Consider the following 19,044-nt stretch of genomic DNA (forward strand, 5'->3'; position numbering starts at 1 on the left):
TTTGATTATTATTATTCTTTTTTAGCAGGAATTATTGAGTAAAATTCGTGATTTTATTAATTCGCGTGGGAAAATAATTATTATTAAATCGGTGGAATTTATTTGGATACCCAAATATTTCGGGCACCAATAAATTTTCCCGCGGTACCGCGATGACTCGTTACGAGCGGACGATGGACGGTGATGAGATGTTCTGAGTCCTAAATTTTATAAATAAATAAAATGATTCCGTAAAATATTTTCAGACTTAAATAATTAATTGTGATTGGTGTTGGGATGTAAGTTGTATAAAATGATGAAGTAATATTGTGAATTGTGTGATTGAGGACGTCGATTGTAATCGACGGGTAGTCTTATAAATAAATAAGATGTTGCCAAATTTCCTAAAAATATATTCGAAAATGTACGCATTTATATTATACGTATTACCCTAGCAATATTCTGACTACGTGACTATGTGATTACGAGTTTATGTGTACAATAATAATACGAGTCGGGTTATCGGATTGAGTTGTTAGGATTTGAGGATATCAAGCATGTCGGTGTAACTAATTAGGGTACTCTGTATTTGTAGATACCAGTTGAGTTTTCCTAGGATCGAAGTCAGTGTGAAAGCTACTTAGGATTTTGTAAAGCGTTGCAAGGCAAGTACCCCTGACCATTCTTTTATGGTTCAGTGCATATGAATAACTAAATATTTTATTCTCGTAATGGAACATAAATGTTTTAAGTTACGTATCCCCTGTAGCTATAATTCACTGCTTTCAAATTGTTTTGGGGAAAAGTAACTTCGAAAGGTAACTATCTCGAATTAAATGATTTGCGAAACGGATTTTATATGTGTGCTGGTTAAATAAATGATTTTGAAAATGAGATAGGTACAAATTGTTGGATTTTAATCGTAGCGGAGGCATGGTAAAACACTTTTACACATACAAAATCCAAATAAAAGCATATAAATCGTGGTAAAAACATATGGATCGATTACTAACTTTTAATATGCGATCCAAAAGCAACGATCGGAGATCCTTAGCAGCTGCTCCTCAAACGTGAAGCACTCCACCGGTATCCACCAAAAAACGACGTTAAGGAGGAGGAGGAGGTGGAGAGAATTAGGTTTTTATAAAAATTGGGGTTAGAATAAAAATAGGGTTTATAATAGTATATTTATAGGAAAAATTTTCAACTGAAATTTTCCCATAAATATTATTATTATTATCCCATTTATTATTCTCATTAATAATTAAAACACCTTTTAATTATTAATCCTTTTTCTAAACACTTTAGAAATAATTCTCTCTCTTGATTTAATTTCCAAAAAATTAAATCCTTAATTAATAATATTAAGAACTTTTCTTAATTAATTTATAATCAAATAAATCTCATTTAATCAATTATTAAATTTGCCAATTAATTATTTATTTCACAAATAAATAATTATTAGCCATTATTAATTAATTCCTCCACCATTAAATCATTCTCTTTTTATGGTGTGACCCTGTAGGCTCAATATTAAGCTGGTAGTAGAAATAAATAATAATAAAACTATTTTATCATTATTTATATAAATTCTCTAATTTATTAAATATGATTAATTAATTAATCACATTTATTCTACATCATGAGGGATACTTCTCAGCATATCGCGACTATCCGGATAATATGAATTCACTGCTTAGAATACCAAGAACCTATTCAGTGAATAGTTACCGTACAATAAACTCCTTCTACCCTACAATGTCCCGATTAAATACAAGGCATGGATCTCGTGTCAAGCTTATCTAATTCAATCACTTGCTTACCATTTACTATGTGTAGTTCTATGCAAATTAGAAACTCCTTTCTAATTTCATTCACTTTGGCCAGAGATTCCTGAACTAGCATAAGTGGATCAGCCTTGAACATTCGCTTCCTTCACTGGAAGGGGTAGATACTTTATTGATCATACACTATCTTCGTGTACAAATTCCTATACCCAGTAGAGCCCTAATAATTGTCCCTGGAGACTAAGAACTAAACGAAAGCATAGTTCAGGGTACACAAGATGACTATGATGACCTCAAGTCTAAGGATACTTGTACAACTATCACTATGTGAACAACTGCTGACACGTGAGTGAACTCCATCAGTTGTTCAGCTGTGCGAGTCATGTTCAGTGAACTTATTCTATAATAAGCACCTACATACTAGCTATAGTGTCACCACACAAATGTCTATGAGAACAGACATCCTTCATAATGAAGCAAGCATAGTATGTACCGATCTTTGCGAATTATTAATTACCAGTTAGTAATCCTTTGATCAGGAACTATTTAAGTTTAGAGTTATCATCTTTTAGGTCTCACTATTATGATCTCATCATAATCCATAAAAAGCTTTACTCTAAACTATGGTATATCTTATTTAAACACTTAAATAGATAGAGCCCGTAATAAAAACAAAACAAGTCTTTTATTAATATCAATGAAATCAAAACAGATTACATAAAAGTTATTCCTAAATCCTAATACATGATTGGACTTAGGACATATTCCTTTCAATCTCCCACTTGTACTAAAGCCAATCACTCTGGTATCTAATACCCATCTAATCTTTATGACGATCAAAGTGACTTTCAGAAAGTAGCTTTGTGAGTGGGTCTACTATATTGTTATGTGTGTCAACTCTATTTCAATACAATACAAGAAATGTTACCGCGCTCCCACTAACCCTTTTGTAGACACATGGTTCATCTACGTTTTTGCTAAAACCAAACTCTTTGATTGTCTCATCAAAACGGATGTTCCATTTACGAGAAGCTTGCTTTAAACCACATATGGTTCGCAGCAGCTTACACACTAGGTTTTCTTTTCTCTTGGAAAGAAAACCATCTGGCTATTTGCCAGATCTCATAGTCGTAGTAAGCGGCAATCGCAAGCAAAATCCGAACTGATTTTAACAGGGCTACAGGTAAAAGGTTTCATCAAAGTCAATCCATTGCCTTTGTTTGAATCCTTTTGCCACAAGCCTGGCCTTATAGGTCTCCACCTGGCCATCTGCTATAATCTATCTTTTGTATACCGTATACATATATTCCATGGCACTATGCCATTTCTCTGAGTCAACACTGCTCATAGCCTCATTATAGGTCACAGGGTCGTCATAATCAATGATCGACAACTCATTGTCATTCTCAATGACAAGGCCATATTACCTCTCAGGTTGGCGAGACACTCTCCCTGACCTATGAATGGGCTGTTCCACAAAAGGTTGTTCAGTCAGAACAGGTGTTTCTACTTGATCCATAGCAGTTTGTGCTTCTTGAACTTCATCAAGTTCAATTTTGCTCCTACTATTTCCTTCAAGGATAAACTTCTTTTCCAAGAAGGTAGCATGTCTGGAGACAAACACCCGATGATCGGTGTAAAAGTAATACCCTAAAGTCTCTTTAGGATATCCCACAAAACTACATTTTACGGATCGATATTCCAGCTTATCTGGGTCAACTTACTTGACATAAGCTGGACATCCCCAAATCTTAACGTGTTTAAGACTCGGTTTCTTTTCTTTCCATATCTCATACGGAGTTTGTGGAACAGATTTGGAAGGCACCTTATTCAGTAAGTATGCTGAGGTTTCCAATGCATAACCCCATAGGAATACTGGAAGATTCTCATAGCTCATCATGGACCGAACTATGTCTAACAAAGTTAGTTCGATTTCTCCTTTCAGATACCAATCTGTAGGAGTCCACTGGGAGACTATACCATCTACTTTGAGATAATCTAGAAACACTCCTTTAAAGTATTCACCACCTCGATCTGATCGAAGAGTTATAATACTATGTTTGGTTGTTTCTCCACTTCATACTTATACTCTTTGAACTTTTCAAAGGCTTCAGACTTGTGTTTCATCAAACACATATCCGAATCTAGATCTATTATCCATGAAAGTACTGAAGTATGAAAATCCACCCATGGCTTGCTTAGACATTGGTCCACATACATCTGTGTGTACCATTCCTAGCAAATTTGCAGTCCTTTTTCCATGTCTACTAAATGGAGACTGCAGTGCCACAATAAAGTGAGATTTTCATCATCCCTTTTCTTTTATTAGTTTGTTCAATCTGAAGTAAATCATGCTCTATGTCATATACATACAGACCATTATTTAAAGTACCACGTCCATAAAGAATAATATCTCTAAGAATAGAATATTCATTATTCTTAATAATAAATGAAAATCCAGCCAAGTCTAACATGGGAATAATATTCTTCACAATCGAGGGAACTAAATAACAATTATTTAAAACAATAGTCTTGCCCGTAGGCATATGTAAATGAAATGATTCTACATCTACAGCAGCAACTCTTGCTCCATTTCCCATCAGTAGAATCACCTCCTCTTCTTTAAGAGTCCTACTTCTCCTTAGTCCCTGCAACAAATTGCAGATTTGAGAACCACAGGAGGTATCTAATACCCAAGTAGAAATTTGATTTAATGACATATTCACTTCTCTCATGAACATACCTGAATCAGAAGCGGTAGTCTCACTACCCTTCTTCTTCTTCAATTCTGCAAGGTAAACCTTGCAGTTCCTCTTGCAGTGCCCCACCTTGTTACAGTGAAAGCAAACAACTTTGCTCTTGGGGTCTTCAGCTTTTGGTGGAACCGGATTTCTTCACCTACTTTCTTCTTCTTGGAAGAGTTCCTCTTCCTTTTCTTAGGATTGGAACCTTCACCACTTAGAAGAACAGAACTCTTCTTAAGGGAAAAATTCGATTCTGCTGTCTTCAACATGTTGTGGAGTTCAGCTAGGCTGACGTCCAACTTATTCATGTGAAAGTTCACAACAAACTGCGAGAGCGAACTCGGAAGCGATTGCAAGACCAAGTCTTGGCTCAGCTCCCCATCCATGGAAAAACCAAGTTGTCCAAGACGTTCAATCAAATTGATCATCTTAAGTACATGGTCATTCACAGATGATTCCTCAGACATCCTACAACCGAACAGCTCCTTCGATATCTCATATCGAGCTGTCCTCCCTGCCACATCATACAACTCTTGTAGATGCATGAGGATAGTGTGAGCATCCATATGCTCACGTTGCTTCTGTAGCTCAATGTTCATGGAAGCTAGCATGATGCATTGAGCAACATTTGCATCATCTATCCACTTACGATACACAACATATTCATCATTATGCGCATCGCTAGCAGGTTCAGTAGGCTTAGGTGAGTCAATCACGTATTCCAGCTTCTCAATCCTGAGAACAATTCTCAAGTTTCGAAGCCAGTCAGCATAATTAGGACTAGTCAATTTGTGAGCATCCAGTATGCTCCTGAGTGATAGTGCAGAAGACATAATGTATATTGTAAATCTGTAAATGATAAACACATAACAACACTTAGCAAATATTCGATTTCATTTTAAAACACTATATGAATCGGGTCTTTATTCATAAGTGGCTCCCACTAGTTTACCTAATTTATTCAACCCCCTACGTGAAAAATTAAGCATTCATAATGCTAGTGGGAATATGGATCCTACATTCCATTACACAACCCCGGCTGTGGCACGAAATGCCATGTAATGTTCAATAGGCAGACAACTCTTGTCAATTACATCTAATGTTATTCCCTAATCAAACTTTAGCCTCTTGAATAATTGAGTCACGACTGTGGCACGACAAACTCAATATTCTAAGTCAAGTCTAACCCAACATTCCGTACAATTGAATCAGTCCCCAAAGGCGCACGGCTGTGGCACGTAACGACCTTTAGATTCTTATTCAATGTACACATCTCTATGTAATAGACAAGTATTTCTTATTTCGAAATCAAACCCCTCGGCTGTGGCACGAAACACCAATGATTTAAAAATAAGAACTACTTTCTATCATGTTGGAAGGCTATGACCGACACAAGCCCGTTGTGTCATTGGCCAATTACTACTTGATATTATTTAATTTTAGAGGGATTATATTATGTTACAATCATAATCATATTATAAAGAGATTCTTCCTTTTAAATTAAATATTTCAAATCAATAATCAATAATCAGATGATTCCCAGATTGGGTGGAGCATTGTCAAGAGGCGTCACTTAATAACCCTTTCTTACAGATAGAAATATGTTGTTGACAGAATCATCCTTTCTCTCATATCGAAAATTCATATTCAATTATGTGTTTCATAAACACAAGAATCTCATGATTGTATTCATAATATTATCATTAAGGTTATGAAACAATTTCACTATACTAGGTTGTCTAACAAACGCCTTATGTTCATTTAAGTTCACCTAAATCTATCATCGCATGATAAACTAAGCATATATCACATATATAAACATGAATAAACATCAAGGTAGGCATGTTACATCATCTAGCATATAGGTCTAAGCATTATACATCTCTATGTATCACATGAAGCACTTAAAAGCAATTCAAATGATCAAAAACAGCTTTAAAACACTTCTGTCAGCTATAAACAGTTCAAAACAATTTCATAAAATATCATATAATATACCATTAGAAGCGTCTCAAAAAGACGAATCCAACGGCACCAAAATTGCCCAAATTTGAGCTAGCACGCGCCCTCACGCGCCGAAACAAGGTCCCCCACACGCGGCCACGCGCACACGCGCTGTCAGGCGCGTGTCAGAACTCCGCCCACGCGCTTCACGCGCCCACGCGCTTCACGCGCCCAGAACCCTATGCTGACGTCAGCATGACATCAGCACGACGTCATCAGCGCGTGTCTACCACGCGCCGCGCGTGGCACGCCAGCGCGTGAGCCCCACGCGCGCGTGGCAGACGCGCGGTCCTCCCTTTTCTGTGAGTCGCCGCCGTCTTTTCCTATCTCGATCGCCGTGCTGTGTCTTTCTCTTTTTCCGTACCTGTTCTTTTCTGTCTTTCTCCGTGCAGCACTCAACACAGCCAATACAAACATATATATATATACTATATATACATATATTTATACTTATTAAATTATGAATTTAATTGTTGGAACTTCAAAAATTCATAATAAAAAATCTATACATCATAAAATTATGAAAAAAATACCCAGACGATCTACAACACTTGTAAAACCCAGATCAACAATCAAAATTATTCTGAGAAACGATTTCTCATCAGACAAAATTAATCTATGATATAACTTGTAAAAATCATAATTAATTCATACAAGCACATAAAATTCTGAACATTTTACCACAGATCTATATGCATACAACCTTGCTCTGATACCAATGTTGAATTTTAATCGCAGCGGAGGCATGGTAAAACACTTTTACACATACAAAATCCAAATAAAAGCATATAAATCGTGGTAAAAACATATGGATCGATTACTAACCTTTAATATGCGATCCAAAAGCAACGATCGGAGATCCTTAGCAGCTGCTCCTCAAACGTGAAGCACTCCACCTGTATCCACCAAGAAAATGACGTTAAGGAGGAGGAGGAGGTGGAGAGAATTATGTTTTTATAAAAATTGGGGTTAGAATAAAAATAGGGTTTATAATAGTATATTTATAGGCAAAATTTTCAATTGAAATTTTCCCGTAAATATTATTATTATTATCCCATTTATTATTCTCATTAATAATTAAAACACCTTTTAATTATTAATCCTTTTTCTAAACACTTTAGAAATAATTCTCTCTCTTGATTTAATTTCCAAAAAATTAAATTCTTAATTAATAATATTAAGAACTTTTCTTAATTAATTTATAATCAATTAAATCTCATTTAATCAATTATTAAATTTGCCAATTAATTATTTATTTCATAAATAAATAATTATTAGCCATTATTAATTAATTCCTCCACCATTAAATCATTCTCTTTTTATGGTGTGACCCTGTAGGTTCAATATTAAGCCGGTAGTAGAAATAAATAATAATAAAACTATTTTATCATTATTTATATAAATTCTCTAATTTATTAAATATGATTAATTAATTAATCACATTTATTCTACATCGTGAGGGATACTTCTCAGCATATCGCGACTATCCGGATAATATGAATTCACTGCTTAGAATACCAAGAACCTATTCAGTAAATAGTTACCGTACAATAAACTCCTTCTACCCTACAATGTCCCGATTAAATACAAGGCATGGATCTCGTGTCAAGCCTATCTAATTCAATCACTTGCTTACCATTTACTATGCGTAGTTCTATGCAAATTAGAAACTCCTTTCTAATTTCATTCACTCTGGCCAGAGATTCCTGAACTAGCATAAGTGGATCAGCCTTGAACATTCGCTTCCTTCACTGGAAGGGGTAGATCCTTTATTGATCATACACTATCTTCGTGTACAAATTCCTATACCCAGTAGAGCCCTAATAATTGTCCCTGGAGACTAAGAACTAAACCAAAGCATAGTTCAGGGTACACAAGATGACTATGATGACCTCAAGTCTAAGGATACTTGTACAACTATCACTATGTGAACAACTGCTGACACGTGAGTGAACTCCATCAGTTGTTCAGCTGTGCGAGTCATGTTCAGTGAACTTATTCTATAATAAGCACCTACATACTAGATATAGTGTCACCACACAAATGTCTATGAGAACAGACATCCTTCATAATGAAGCAAGCATAGTATGTACTGATCTTTGCGGATTATTAATTACCAGTTAGTAATCCTATGATCAGGAACTATTTAAGTTTAGAGTTATCATCTTTTAGGTATCACTATTATGATCTCATCATAATCCATAAAAAGCTTTACTCTAAACTATGGTATATCTTATTTAAACACTTAAATAGATAGAGCCCGTAATAAAAACAAAACAAGTCTTTTATTAATATCAATGAAATCAAAACAGATTACATAAAAGTTGTTCCTAAATCCTAATACATGATTGGACTTAGGACATATTCCTTTCACAAATGTGTTGAAAACTGGATAAAACGGTCAGATATGGGATACATTGGGGCCAGAGTAGGCCTATTGAGGTGGCGTAAGAGGCTAATTCGGTTGCACGCACTATAAAACCGATTAGTCCAGCAGGTCAGAGACCTAGCTAGTCTCTGAGTTCCGGAACAGGTAAATGGGATGGCAGTTAGAGCCGTCTGGTGTTGATAGCCTGATCAGCTGTCTTCACATATCCGCTATGTATCTGATTGGGATTTGTGAATTACATAAGAGCATAAATAGTTGATACAGCATTTTAAAAATCATTTGCATGCTAAAATTTAACTCTAGTATTACACAGCACACTACTATGTTATTTTAACAAAGCATGCTAATTAGTGATATCCAGTTACCTTTGATTTTCATTATGAAATGTTGATATCATGGTTACAGTTCTGTTCCTTTTATTGTTACATTCCAGTTTTTATTCTGTTATTCATATCTTGGTACTGCTGAGCAATTATGCTCACCCTTGTAAACTGCTATATATATTTCTCAGATGCCTAGAAGATCAGTCAGACCGACCCATGTTTCCGCCCCTACTGGACCCGGCTCCTCTGAGGTAGTTTGTATCAGGCCATGAGGTCTGAAGAGTTGCTGAATAATGTTAGTGTGTCTTAGATGTTAAATAAAGAATTTGTAATAGTGAGAACCTGAATTATACTTGAACCTGGATCGGATCTTGGTTTAGGGTCAAGTTAGTATATTTAATAAATAATCCTGTTGTTTATATTTTTAGTAATTGTGTTTAGTGACGTCAACTCCTGACCCCGGGGTTGAGGCCGTCACAAAACTCCTCTCATACCCCAAACTGGCCATGAGCTGCTGTAGTAATGGTTCTTCCGGTGTTGAGAAAATGCAGCCTTCTGGTAAATGTTATGCCTTGCGAACTGTTCCAGGAGTTACCACATATTCAGAATCATCCACTTCAAAAACAATGCTGGGAGTACCATTAACACCACCATTATCAAAATGCCCAGTCCACCAAATCGTTAGAACTTGTTGGCTTGAAAAGACTGAAGGCTGGGTCAATGCATACCCAATTTCACTGTGTGCAAGAAGATTTTTCACAAAATGCAACTCAGACGGAGCTTCATCATGGTTTAGGATTGCAGCATAGTTGTTGGGAACGAACTTAGCTCCATCGATGATCAAATCCTTAGGTGCCATGAGAAAAAATTGAAAATTAAGATTGCCTGTAAGGTGTTTGTTAAAATGTCTGTATGAAAAACCAACGTCAGGAGATGAGAGAGAGTAAAAGCAAAGAAAGAGAGATAAACTGTAAAAGTAAATAAAAGATTGTCTAATCTTCTCTCTCTCTTACTTATACTTGGAAAAAAAAATAACCGTTGGACACCTGTCAGACATGCAGCAATAATGAATAGTTAATGGGCACGGGAAAACAGTAATCATTACTTATCACATGCAGTTTTTCAAGGAAAAACCGTTCCACTTACCCAGTAATCCCATTAATTGAGGTAAGTCAGTTTTAATTCAAAATTTAAACTGTTCCCACTTATTTAATTAATTTTGCTGCAAAATCAATATTCTGAAAAAAAATCAAGTGTGAGAATGACCAAAAAATAAGTAAACAAGTACTGATATTTTAAAACCAGAACTTAATTTAATTAAAAATGGTCATCAGAATATTGATATATCAGGATTTAACAGTGTAGTAAAATTGCAAACATCTCAGAAATAGAATCTTGCAAAAATAAGAAATTCCATTAATATATTAAGAGAATACATTCATGAAATTTAAATTACATCAAAGCATTACAAGACTATCCTAAGCTTCTAAACCTAACATCAACAGCTTTTGTCCTTGGCTAAAAAGCCGGACAAAGCTGACGATGAAGAAAAACAGGAAGAAGAAAACAAATTATTTCTTCTCCCGACTCTCTACAAAAAGAATAGCGAGTCGAATGATTCGCTCTTGTTGGCGGAGAGCTTCCAGCCTTTCTTCTTCCAACCAGATGGCGGTGGTAGTCCATGTAAAAGAACATGAGGAGTGTGAGATCCTCCTGGGGAACCGAGTCCCAAATCTCATCAGGAATGACAGTTACGTGCCATTCCTGCTGCCAGTCCTCACAGCTCAGCTCCATGTTGAAGGTCTCATAGTTCAAAAACATATTGTAGTTGACCATTTTGTGTTTGTATGAAGGAAATGAGAGTGAGTGTGTGAGAAAAGAAATGATGTGTAGGCTGATTTGAGGTGTTGGTTTATATAGGCAAGAGAATGCCAGGAGACGCGAGGATAATTAAATACGACAGGTAGAAATAATTCTACCGTGTTTGCCTAGACTTGGGAAGAAGAAAAATAGTCATTGGAAAAGTAAAACAGGGTTTAATGCGCACAACAAACAAGTAAAAAAAAACTACTGTGCATGTACGTGTTCTACTAACCCTAATTGTATTGACTGTTAATATCTTACCCGTTCATATTCTGAGTAAAAAGAGTCTGTTTCAGATTGTAACCACAAATAAGCCAAGTAAAGGATCAGAATTTAATATCATAACTTAGACTTATATCAGAACTTAACAGTCATCAGAACATGATTTCTTAACTCAAAAAATGAATGCCTATCTCTGTGATTCATCATACAAATTCTGATTTTAGTTCTTCAGAACTTAATCATCAGAACTTCCATCAGAACCTGTCCTCAAAATTTATGCAATCTGACACATAAACTGTTCATCTAAAATAACATTGAATACCACAATAATTTTCATCATTCATATGAAGTGTAAGTGTGTGCATTAAGCATAATATCAGACAAAGAGTAAGGTCTGATTCACTTCAATACGTCTTACAAATAAGGCATAACTAAAACTGTACTTAAAATCTGTCATTATTCTGAAGCCTACTATTGAATGGGTTCATGCATGAGTCCACCTCAACTGTTTTGTGCTTATTTTATGCATCTTTTGAAATTCCATTTTACAGTGGCTTCTCAGTGTAAGTGAGTCACGACTGCTTATCAGAATTTATGCTATTAACAGAGTATTTCTCCAGTAATCATAGAGTGTGAAAAGTCACCAAGAAAAATAATTAGTTGTTTTTCTGATGTATATTACTTAATACCAGCAATGCACTTGGGTCGTCCCTTCCACATTTTTACTCTAGATCTCAAAGGAGTACCTGATTTTTATTCCTTGTTCTTTTTCTTTTTCTTTTGATAAGTGAGGTTTATCAGCACTTAGTACATTCAGCAGATTTACTAACACCAGAACTTAACAGATGAGAAACATTATTCTAGTTTTTGACTTAGTAATAAGATAGACAAAGTGAACTTAACTAAGCTCAATATCAGAATATGCTTGTGTCAATAGAGTTCCACATAAATAATTACTGCTAACATGGGATCTTTAGTATGTTGAAGACTACTAGGTCAGCATCTAACACAGTTATCCTCATAGGATTGAATAGTCATATTAACAGTCATATCACTATCCGAGTTTAGAAATACACATCAGACAACAATTAGTACTTAGGCAATTATCAATTAAGCACATAATACACAAAGAGAGTAATTTCTGTAAATACTGATCATAAAGTCTGATGCATTAGAACAAAAACTAAGCAGATTTAAAGAAAGAACCTGAAACCATTCCAAGTTCATTTACCAATCTTGTAAAAGTAGCTTCACATAGTGGTTTTGTGAAGATATCTTCTAGTTGTTGATCTATTGGAACAAAATGCAAGTCCACTGTACCTTCATCCACATGTTCCCTTATGAAGTGGTACCTAATGCTGATGTGCTTTGTCATTGAGTGTTGAACTGGATTACCTGTCATAGCAATAGCACTTTGATTATCACAGTATATAGGGATTTTAAAATATGTTAACCCATAATCCAGTAACTGATTCTTCATCCAAAGAATCTGTGCACAACAGCTTCCTGCAGCAATGTACTCTGCTTGTGCAGTTGATGTGGAAATTGACTTTTGTTTCTTGCTAAACCAAGAAACCAATCTGCCTCGAAGAACTTGGCAGCTTCCACTTGTGCTTTTCCTGTCAATTTACGACCTGCAAAATCTGCATCTGAGTAACCTATTGGTTTAAAATCTGATTCTCTAGAATACCACAATCCCAGATCAGCTGTTCCCTTAAGATATTTGAAAATTCTTTTCACAGCTGTTAAGTGAGGTTCTCTTGGATCTGCTTGAAATCTTGCACAAAGACAGGTAGCATACATGATATCAGGTCTACTAACAGTTAGATAGAGTAGAGAGCCAATCATACCTCTGTAATCAATAATATCTACTGATTTACCAGTATCCTTATCTAGTTTTGTTGTAGTGGCCATGGGAGTGGATGCACTTGAACAATCTTGCATTCCAAATTTCTTCAGCAAATTTCTGGTGTACTTGGTTTGACAAATAAAAGTGCCTTCTTCATTCTGCTTGACTTGAAGGCCCAGAAAATAGCTAAGTTCCCCCATCATACTTATTTGATATCTTGACTGCATCAGTTTGGCAAATTTCTTGCAAAGTCTGTCATTTATAGAACCAAAGATGATATCATCAACATATATCTGGACCAGAAGTAAGTCCTTTACATGGTTGAGGTAGAACAGTGTTTTGTCTATAGTTTCTCTGTTAAATCCACTTTCCAGAAGAAACTGAGCTAAAGTCTCATACCATGCTCTTGGAGCTTGCTTAAGGCCATAAAGTGCTTTATCAAGCCTGTAGACATGATTAGGATATTTGGGATCTACAAAGCCTGGAGGTTGTTCAACATATACTTCCTCCTCCAATTCTCCGTTGAGAAAAGCACTTTTCACATCCATTTGAAAGACAGTAAACTTTTTGTGAGCAACATAAGCCAAAAATATCCTTATGGCTTCCAATCTAGCAACTGGTGCAAATGTTTCATCATAGTCAATTCCCTCCTGTTGAGAATATCCTTTTGCAACCAACCTTGCCTTATTCCTTGTAATTATGCCATCGCTATCAGTTTTGTTTCTGAATACCCACTTTGTACCAATAACAGATCTGTTCTTTGGTCTTGACACTAGGGTCCAGACTTTGTTTCTTTCAAATTTATTTAACTCTTCCTGCATTGCTTGCACCCAATCAGTATCTTGAAGAGCTTCTTCCACTTTCTTTGGTTCAATCTGAGAAAGAAAAGAATTGTAAAGACATTCACTTGAAGTAGCTGTTCTAGTTCTGACACCTGCATCAGGATTTCCAATAATTAAGTCAAGTTTATGTGATTTAGTCCACTTCCTTGCAGATGGAAAGTTTTCTCTAGAACTGGATGCTCCCCCATGATCCATGCTATCTTCATCAACATTTTCTGATGCTCCCCCTGAAACTATGCTCTCTGAGTTGGATCCTTCAGAATTTAAGTTTTCAGAACTATCAGAACTTGGCTTATCAGAACTTGACAAATCAGAACTTGAAGAGCCAGATGTATGTTCTGATGCTTCTTGAGATGTGGTTGTATCTTGAGTATGCTCCCCCTGCATAGGTGCATCTTCCTTTGGCGTAGTCACCACATTTTTAATAACATCAGAGTTTAATCCATCAGAGTTTGCAGTATCCGGATTTTGACTGTCAGGATTTTCAGTATTAGAATTTAAGTCTTCATTTTCAAATCTCAGCTGATCATGATCAATAAAATCTTCAAGTCCAGTAATCTTCTTATCATCAAAAGAGACATTGATAGATTCCATGACCACTCTTGTTCTCAAGTTATAGACTCTGAAGGCTTTTGTGGAAAGTGGATATCCAACAAAGATTCCTTCATCAGCTTTTAGATCAAATTTGGATAGCTGTTCAGGATGAGTCTTAAGAACAAAACACTTGCATCCAAATACGTGAAAATACTTTAGATTTGGCTTCTTATTCTTTACTATCTTATATGGTTTCTTTCCTTGCTTGTTAATGAGTGTTGCATTCTGAGTAAAACAAGCAGTCTGCACAGCTTCAGCCCAGAAATAGGTTGGAAGTTTTGCTTCATCAAGCATTGTACGTGCAGCTTCAATGAGAGTTCTATTCTTTCTTTTAACAACTCCATTTTGTACATGGAGTTCCAGGAGCAGAAAATTCCTGCTTGATTTCATGGTTTTTGCAGAACTCTTCCATTATCAAATTCTTGAACTCAGTACCATTATCACTTCTTATTATTTTCACAGAATCTTTGACCAATTTATCCAGTTGCCTGACATGATCGATCAAGATAGATGCAGTTTCACTTTTTGTGTGCAAGAAATACACCCATGTGTATCTGGTGAACTCATCCACTATGACCATAGAATATTTCTTCTTTGCCGTAGACATGACATTTACTGGACCAAATAGATCAACATGTAGAAGGTGATAAGGCTCAAGAATTGATGATTCAGTCTTGCTCTTGAATGAGGATTTCCTTTGTTTAGCCTTCTGACAAGAATCACAAAGGCCATCAGGAGCAAATACTGACTTTGGCAGTCCTCTCACAAGATCTTTCTTGACTAGTTCATTTATATTGTTGAAATTTAAATGAGAAAGTTTCTTGTGCCAATTCCAGCTTTCTTCAATTGATGCTCTACTCATCAGACAGATTGCAGAATCATCAGTACTTGTTGAAAGCTTGGCTTCATAAATGTTACCACGCCTGTATCCTTTCAGAACAACTTTGCCTGTAGATTTACTTACAACTTCACAGTGTTCTTCAAAGAAATCCACATGATAACCTCTGTCACAGATTTGATGACACTCAGCAGATTGTGTTTAAGTCCTGAGACCAGAGCTACTTCTTTAATGATGACATTCCCAATATTGATATTGCCATATCCCAATGTTTTTCCAATGTTGCCATCTCCATAAGAAACACTTGGGCCAGCCTTCTCCACAAAGTCTGATATCAGGGCTTTATTTCCAGTCATATATCCTGAACATCCACTGTCTAGAACTAGGATGTTTTTCCTGTTGCCCTGCAATCACAAAGACCACTAATGATTAGTTTTAAGGACCCGGATTTGCTTGTATCCTTTGGCCTTATTAAGTTTGTTAACATTTGCAACGGATTTAGCATCAGAGTTTATGTTAACATTTTTCTTATCAGAATTTACACTATCAGACTTTGAATCAGAACTTACACTAGAAGGAACAATGCTAAATTTCTTTAAAGAAGGTTTTATTTGATAATAATCATAGTACAGACTATGATATTCCTTACAAGTATAAATGGAATGCCATAAACTACCACAATGAAAACATGGATTTTGTGGCTTATATCTAACAGACTGACTCTTAACTCCTGACTTTGAAGGTAAGGAGTTTATGTTCTTATTCTTCCTACAAAAAGAAGCCAGTGAAAGGAATATATCCTAAGTCCAATCGTGTATTACTAAAGACTTGTTTTGTTTTTATTACGGGCTTTATCTATTTAAGTGTTTAAATAAGATATACCATAGTTTTGAGTAAAGCTTTTTATGGATTATGATGAGATCATAATAGTGAGACTTAAAAATATGATAACTCTAAACTTAAATAGTTCCTGGTCATAGGATTACTAACTGGTAATTAATAATCCACAGAGATCGGTACATACTATGCTTGCTTCATTATGAAGGATGTCTGTTCTCATAGACATTTGTGTGGTGACACTATAGCTAGTATGTAGGTGCTTATTATGGAATAAGTTCACTGAACATGACTCGCACAGCTGAACAACTGATGGAGTTCATTCACGTGTCAGCAGTTGTTCACATAGTGATAGTTGTACAAGTATCCTTAGACTTGAGGTTATCATAGTCATCTTGTGTACACTGAACTATGCTTTGGTTTAGTTCTTAGTCTCCAGGGACAATTATTAGGGCTCTTCTGGGTATAGGAATTTGTACATGAAGATAGTGTATGATCAATAAAGGATCTACCCCTTCCAGTGAAGGAAGCGAATGTTCAAGGCTGATCCACTTATGCTAGTTCAGGAATCTCTGGCCAGAGTGAATGAAATTAGAAAGGAGTTTCTAATTTGCATAGAACTACGCATAGTAAATGGTAAGCAAGTGATTGAATTAGATAGGCTTGACACGAGATCCATGCCTTGTATTTAATCGGGACATTGTAGGGTAGAAGGAGTTTATTGTACGGTAACTATTCACTGACAGGTTCTTGGTATTCTAAGCAGTGAATTCATATTATCCGGATAGTCGCGATATGTTGAGAAGCATCACTCACGATGTAGAATAAATGTGATTAATTAATTAATCATATTTAATAAATTAGAGAATTTATATAAATAATGATAAAATAGTTTTATTATTATTTATTTCTACTACCGGCTTAATATTGAACCTACAGGGTCACACCATAAAAAGAGAATGATTTAATGGTGAAGGAATTAATTAATAATGGCTAATAATTATTTATTTGTGAAATAAATAATTAATTGGCAAATTTAATAATTGATTAAATGAGATTTAATTGATTATAAATTAATTAAGAAAAGTTCTTAATATTATAAATTAAAGGATTTAATTTTTGGAAATTAAATCAAGAGAGAGAATTATTTCTAAAGTGTTTAGAAAAAGGATTAATGATTAAAAGGTGTTTTAATTATTAATGAGAATAATAAATGGGATAATAATAATAATATTTATGGGAAAATTTCAGCTAAAAATTTTGCCTATAAATACACTATTATAGACCCTATTTTATTCTAATCCCACATCGAACCCGAAAACCCAAAAAAGTTTGGAAAACCCAATTCTCTCCACCTTCTTCCTCCTCCTTAACATCGTTTTCTTGGTGGATACCGGTGGAGTGCTTCACACTTGAGGAGCAACTGCTAAGGATCTCTGATCGTTGTCTCCGAATTATTTTAAAAGGTTAGATTCGATCCCTCGAATTTTTATTCACGATTTATATGCTTTTATTTGGATTTTATATGTGTAAAAATGTTTTGCCATGCCCCGCTGCGATTAAAAATCCAACAATATTATCAGAGCATAGGTTGTATGCATATAGATCTGTGGTAAAAATTTCAGAATTTTATGTGCTTGTATGAATTAATTATGATTTTTACAAGTTATATTATGGATTAATTTTGTCTGATGAGAAATCGTTTCTCAGAATAATTTTGATTGTTGATCTGGGTTCTACAAGTGTTGTAGATCGTCTGGGTATTTTTTTCATAATTTTATGATGTATAGATTTTTTATTATGAATTTTTGAAGTTATTGTAATTAAAATTCGTAATTAAATAAATCATATATATATATATAAATTGTTTATAAGTATGTATATATTTCTGTACATCTGCACCTGTACTGCTGCTGTGATGTCTGACTGCATCTGAGAGAGAAAGAGACAGGCACGGAAATCGAAAAAAAAAAACTGGCAGCCGGCTGCTGATGAAAAACAAAAAAAAAATAGGGTGTAACGCATTCCGGGAATGTGTTACACACCTGTGGCGCATTCACGGAATGCGTTACACCCTTGTAACGCAGCACCGGAATGCATTACATGGATTGTAACGCGTTCCTGTAATGCGTTACAGCCCGTCTGTTGATTTTAAAATTGATTTTCTGGGAGTTTCGTAACTCCGTTTTAGGCGTGCAATATACCGTTGGATTCGTTTTTTCGAGACGGATCTAATGGAGTGATCAATTTTAGTTTATATAAAAGTTTTGAACTGTTTATATTTCCATGAAGTGTTTTAAAGCTATTTTTAACTGTTTTAATTGCTTTTAAATGCTTCATGTGATACATAGGGATGTATAATGCTTAGACTAATGTGCTAGATGATATAACATGCCTACCTTGATGTTTATTCATGTTAATATATGTGATATATGCTTAGTTTATCATGCGATGATAGATTTAGGTGAACTTAAATGAACATAAGGCGTTTGTTAGACAACCTAGTATAGTGAAATTGTTTCATAACCTTAAGAATAATATTATGAATACAGTCATGAGATTTTTGTGTTTATGAAACACTTAATTGAATATGAATTTTCGATATGAGAGAAAGGATGATTCTGTCAACAACAGATTTCTATCTGTAAGAAAGGGTTATTAAGTGACGCCTCTTGACAATGCTCCACCCGATCTGGGAATCATCTGATTATTGATTATTGATTTGAAATAATTAATATAAAAGGAAGAATCTCTTTATAATATGATTATGATT

Source organism: Apium graveolens, chromosome 10 (genome assembly GCF_009905375.1).
Source record: "Apium graveolens cultivar Ventura chromosome 10, ASM990537v1, whole genome shotgun sequence".
Classification (NCBI taxonomy): domain Eukaryota; kingdom Viridiplantae; phylum Streptophyta; class Magnoliopsida; order Apiales; family Apiaceae; genus Apium; species Apium graveolens.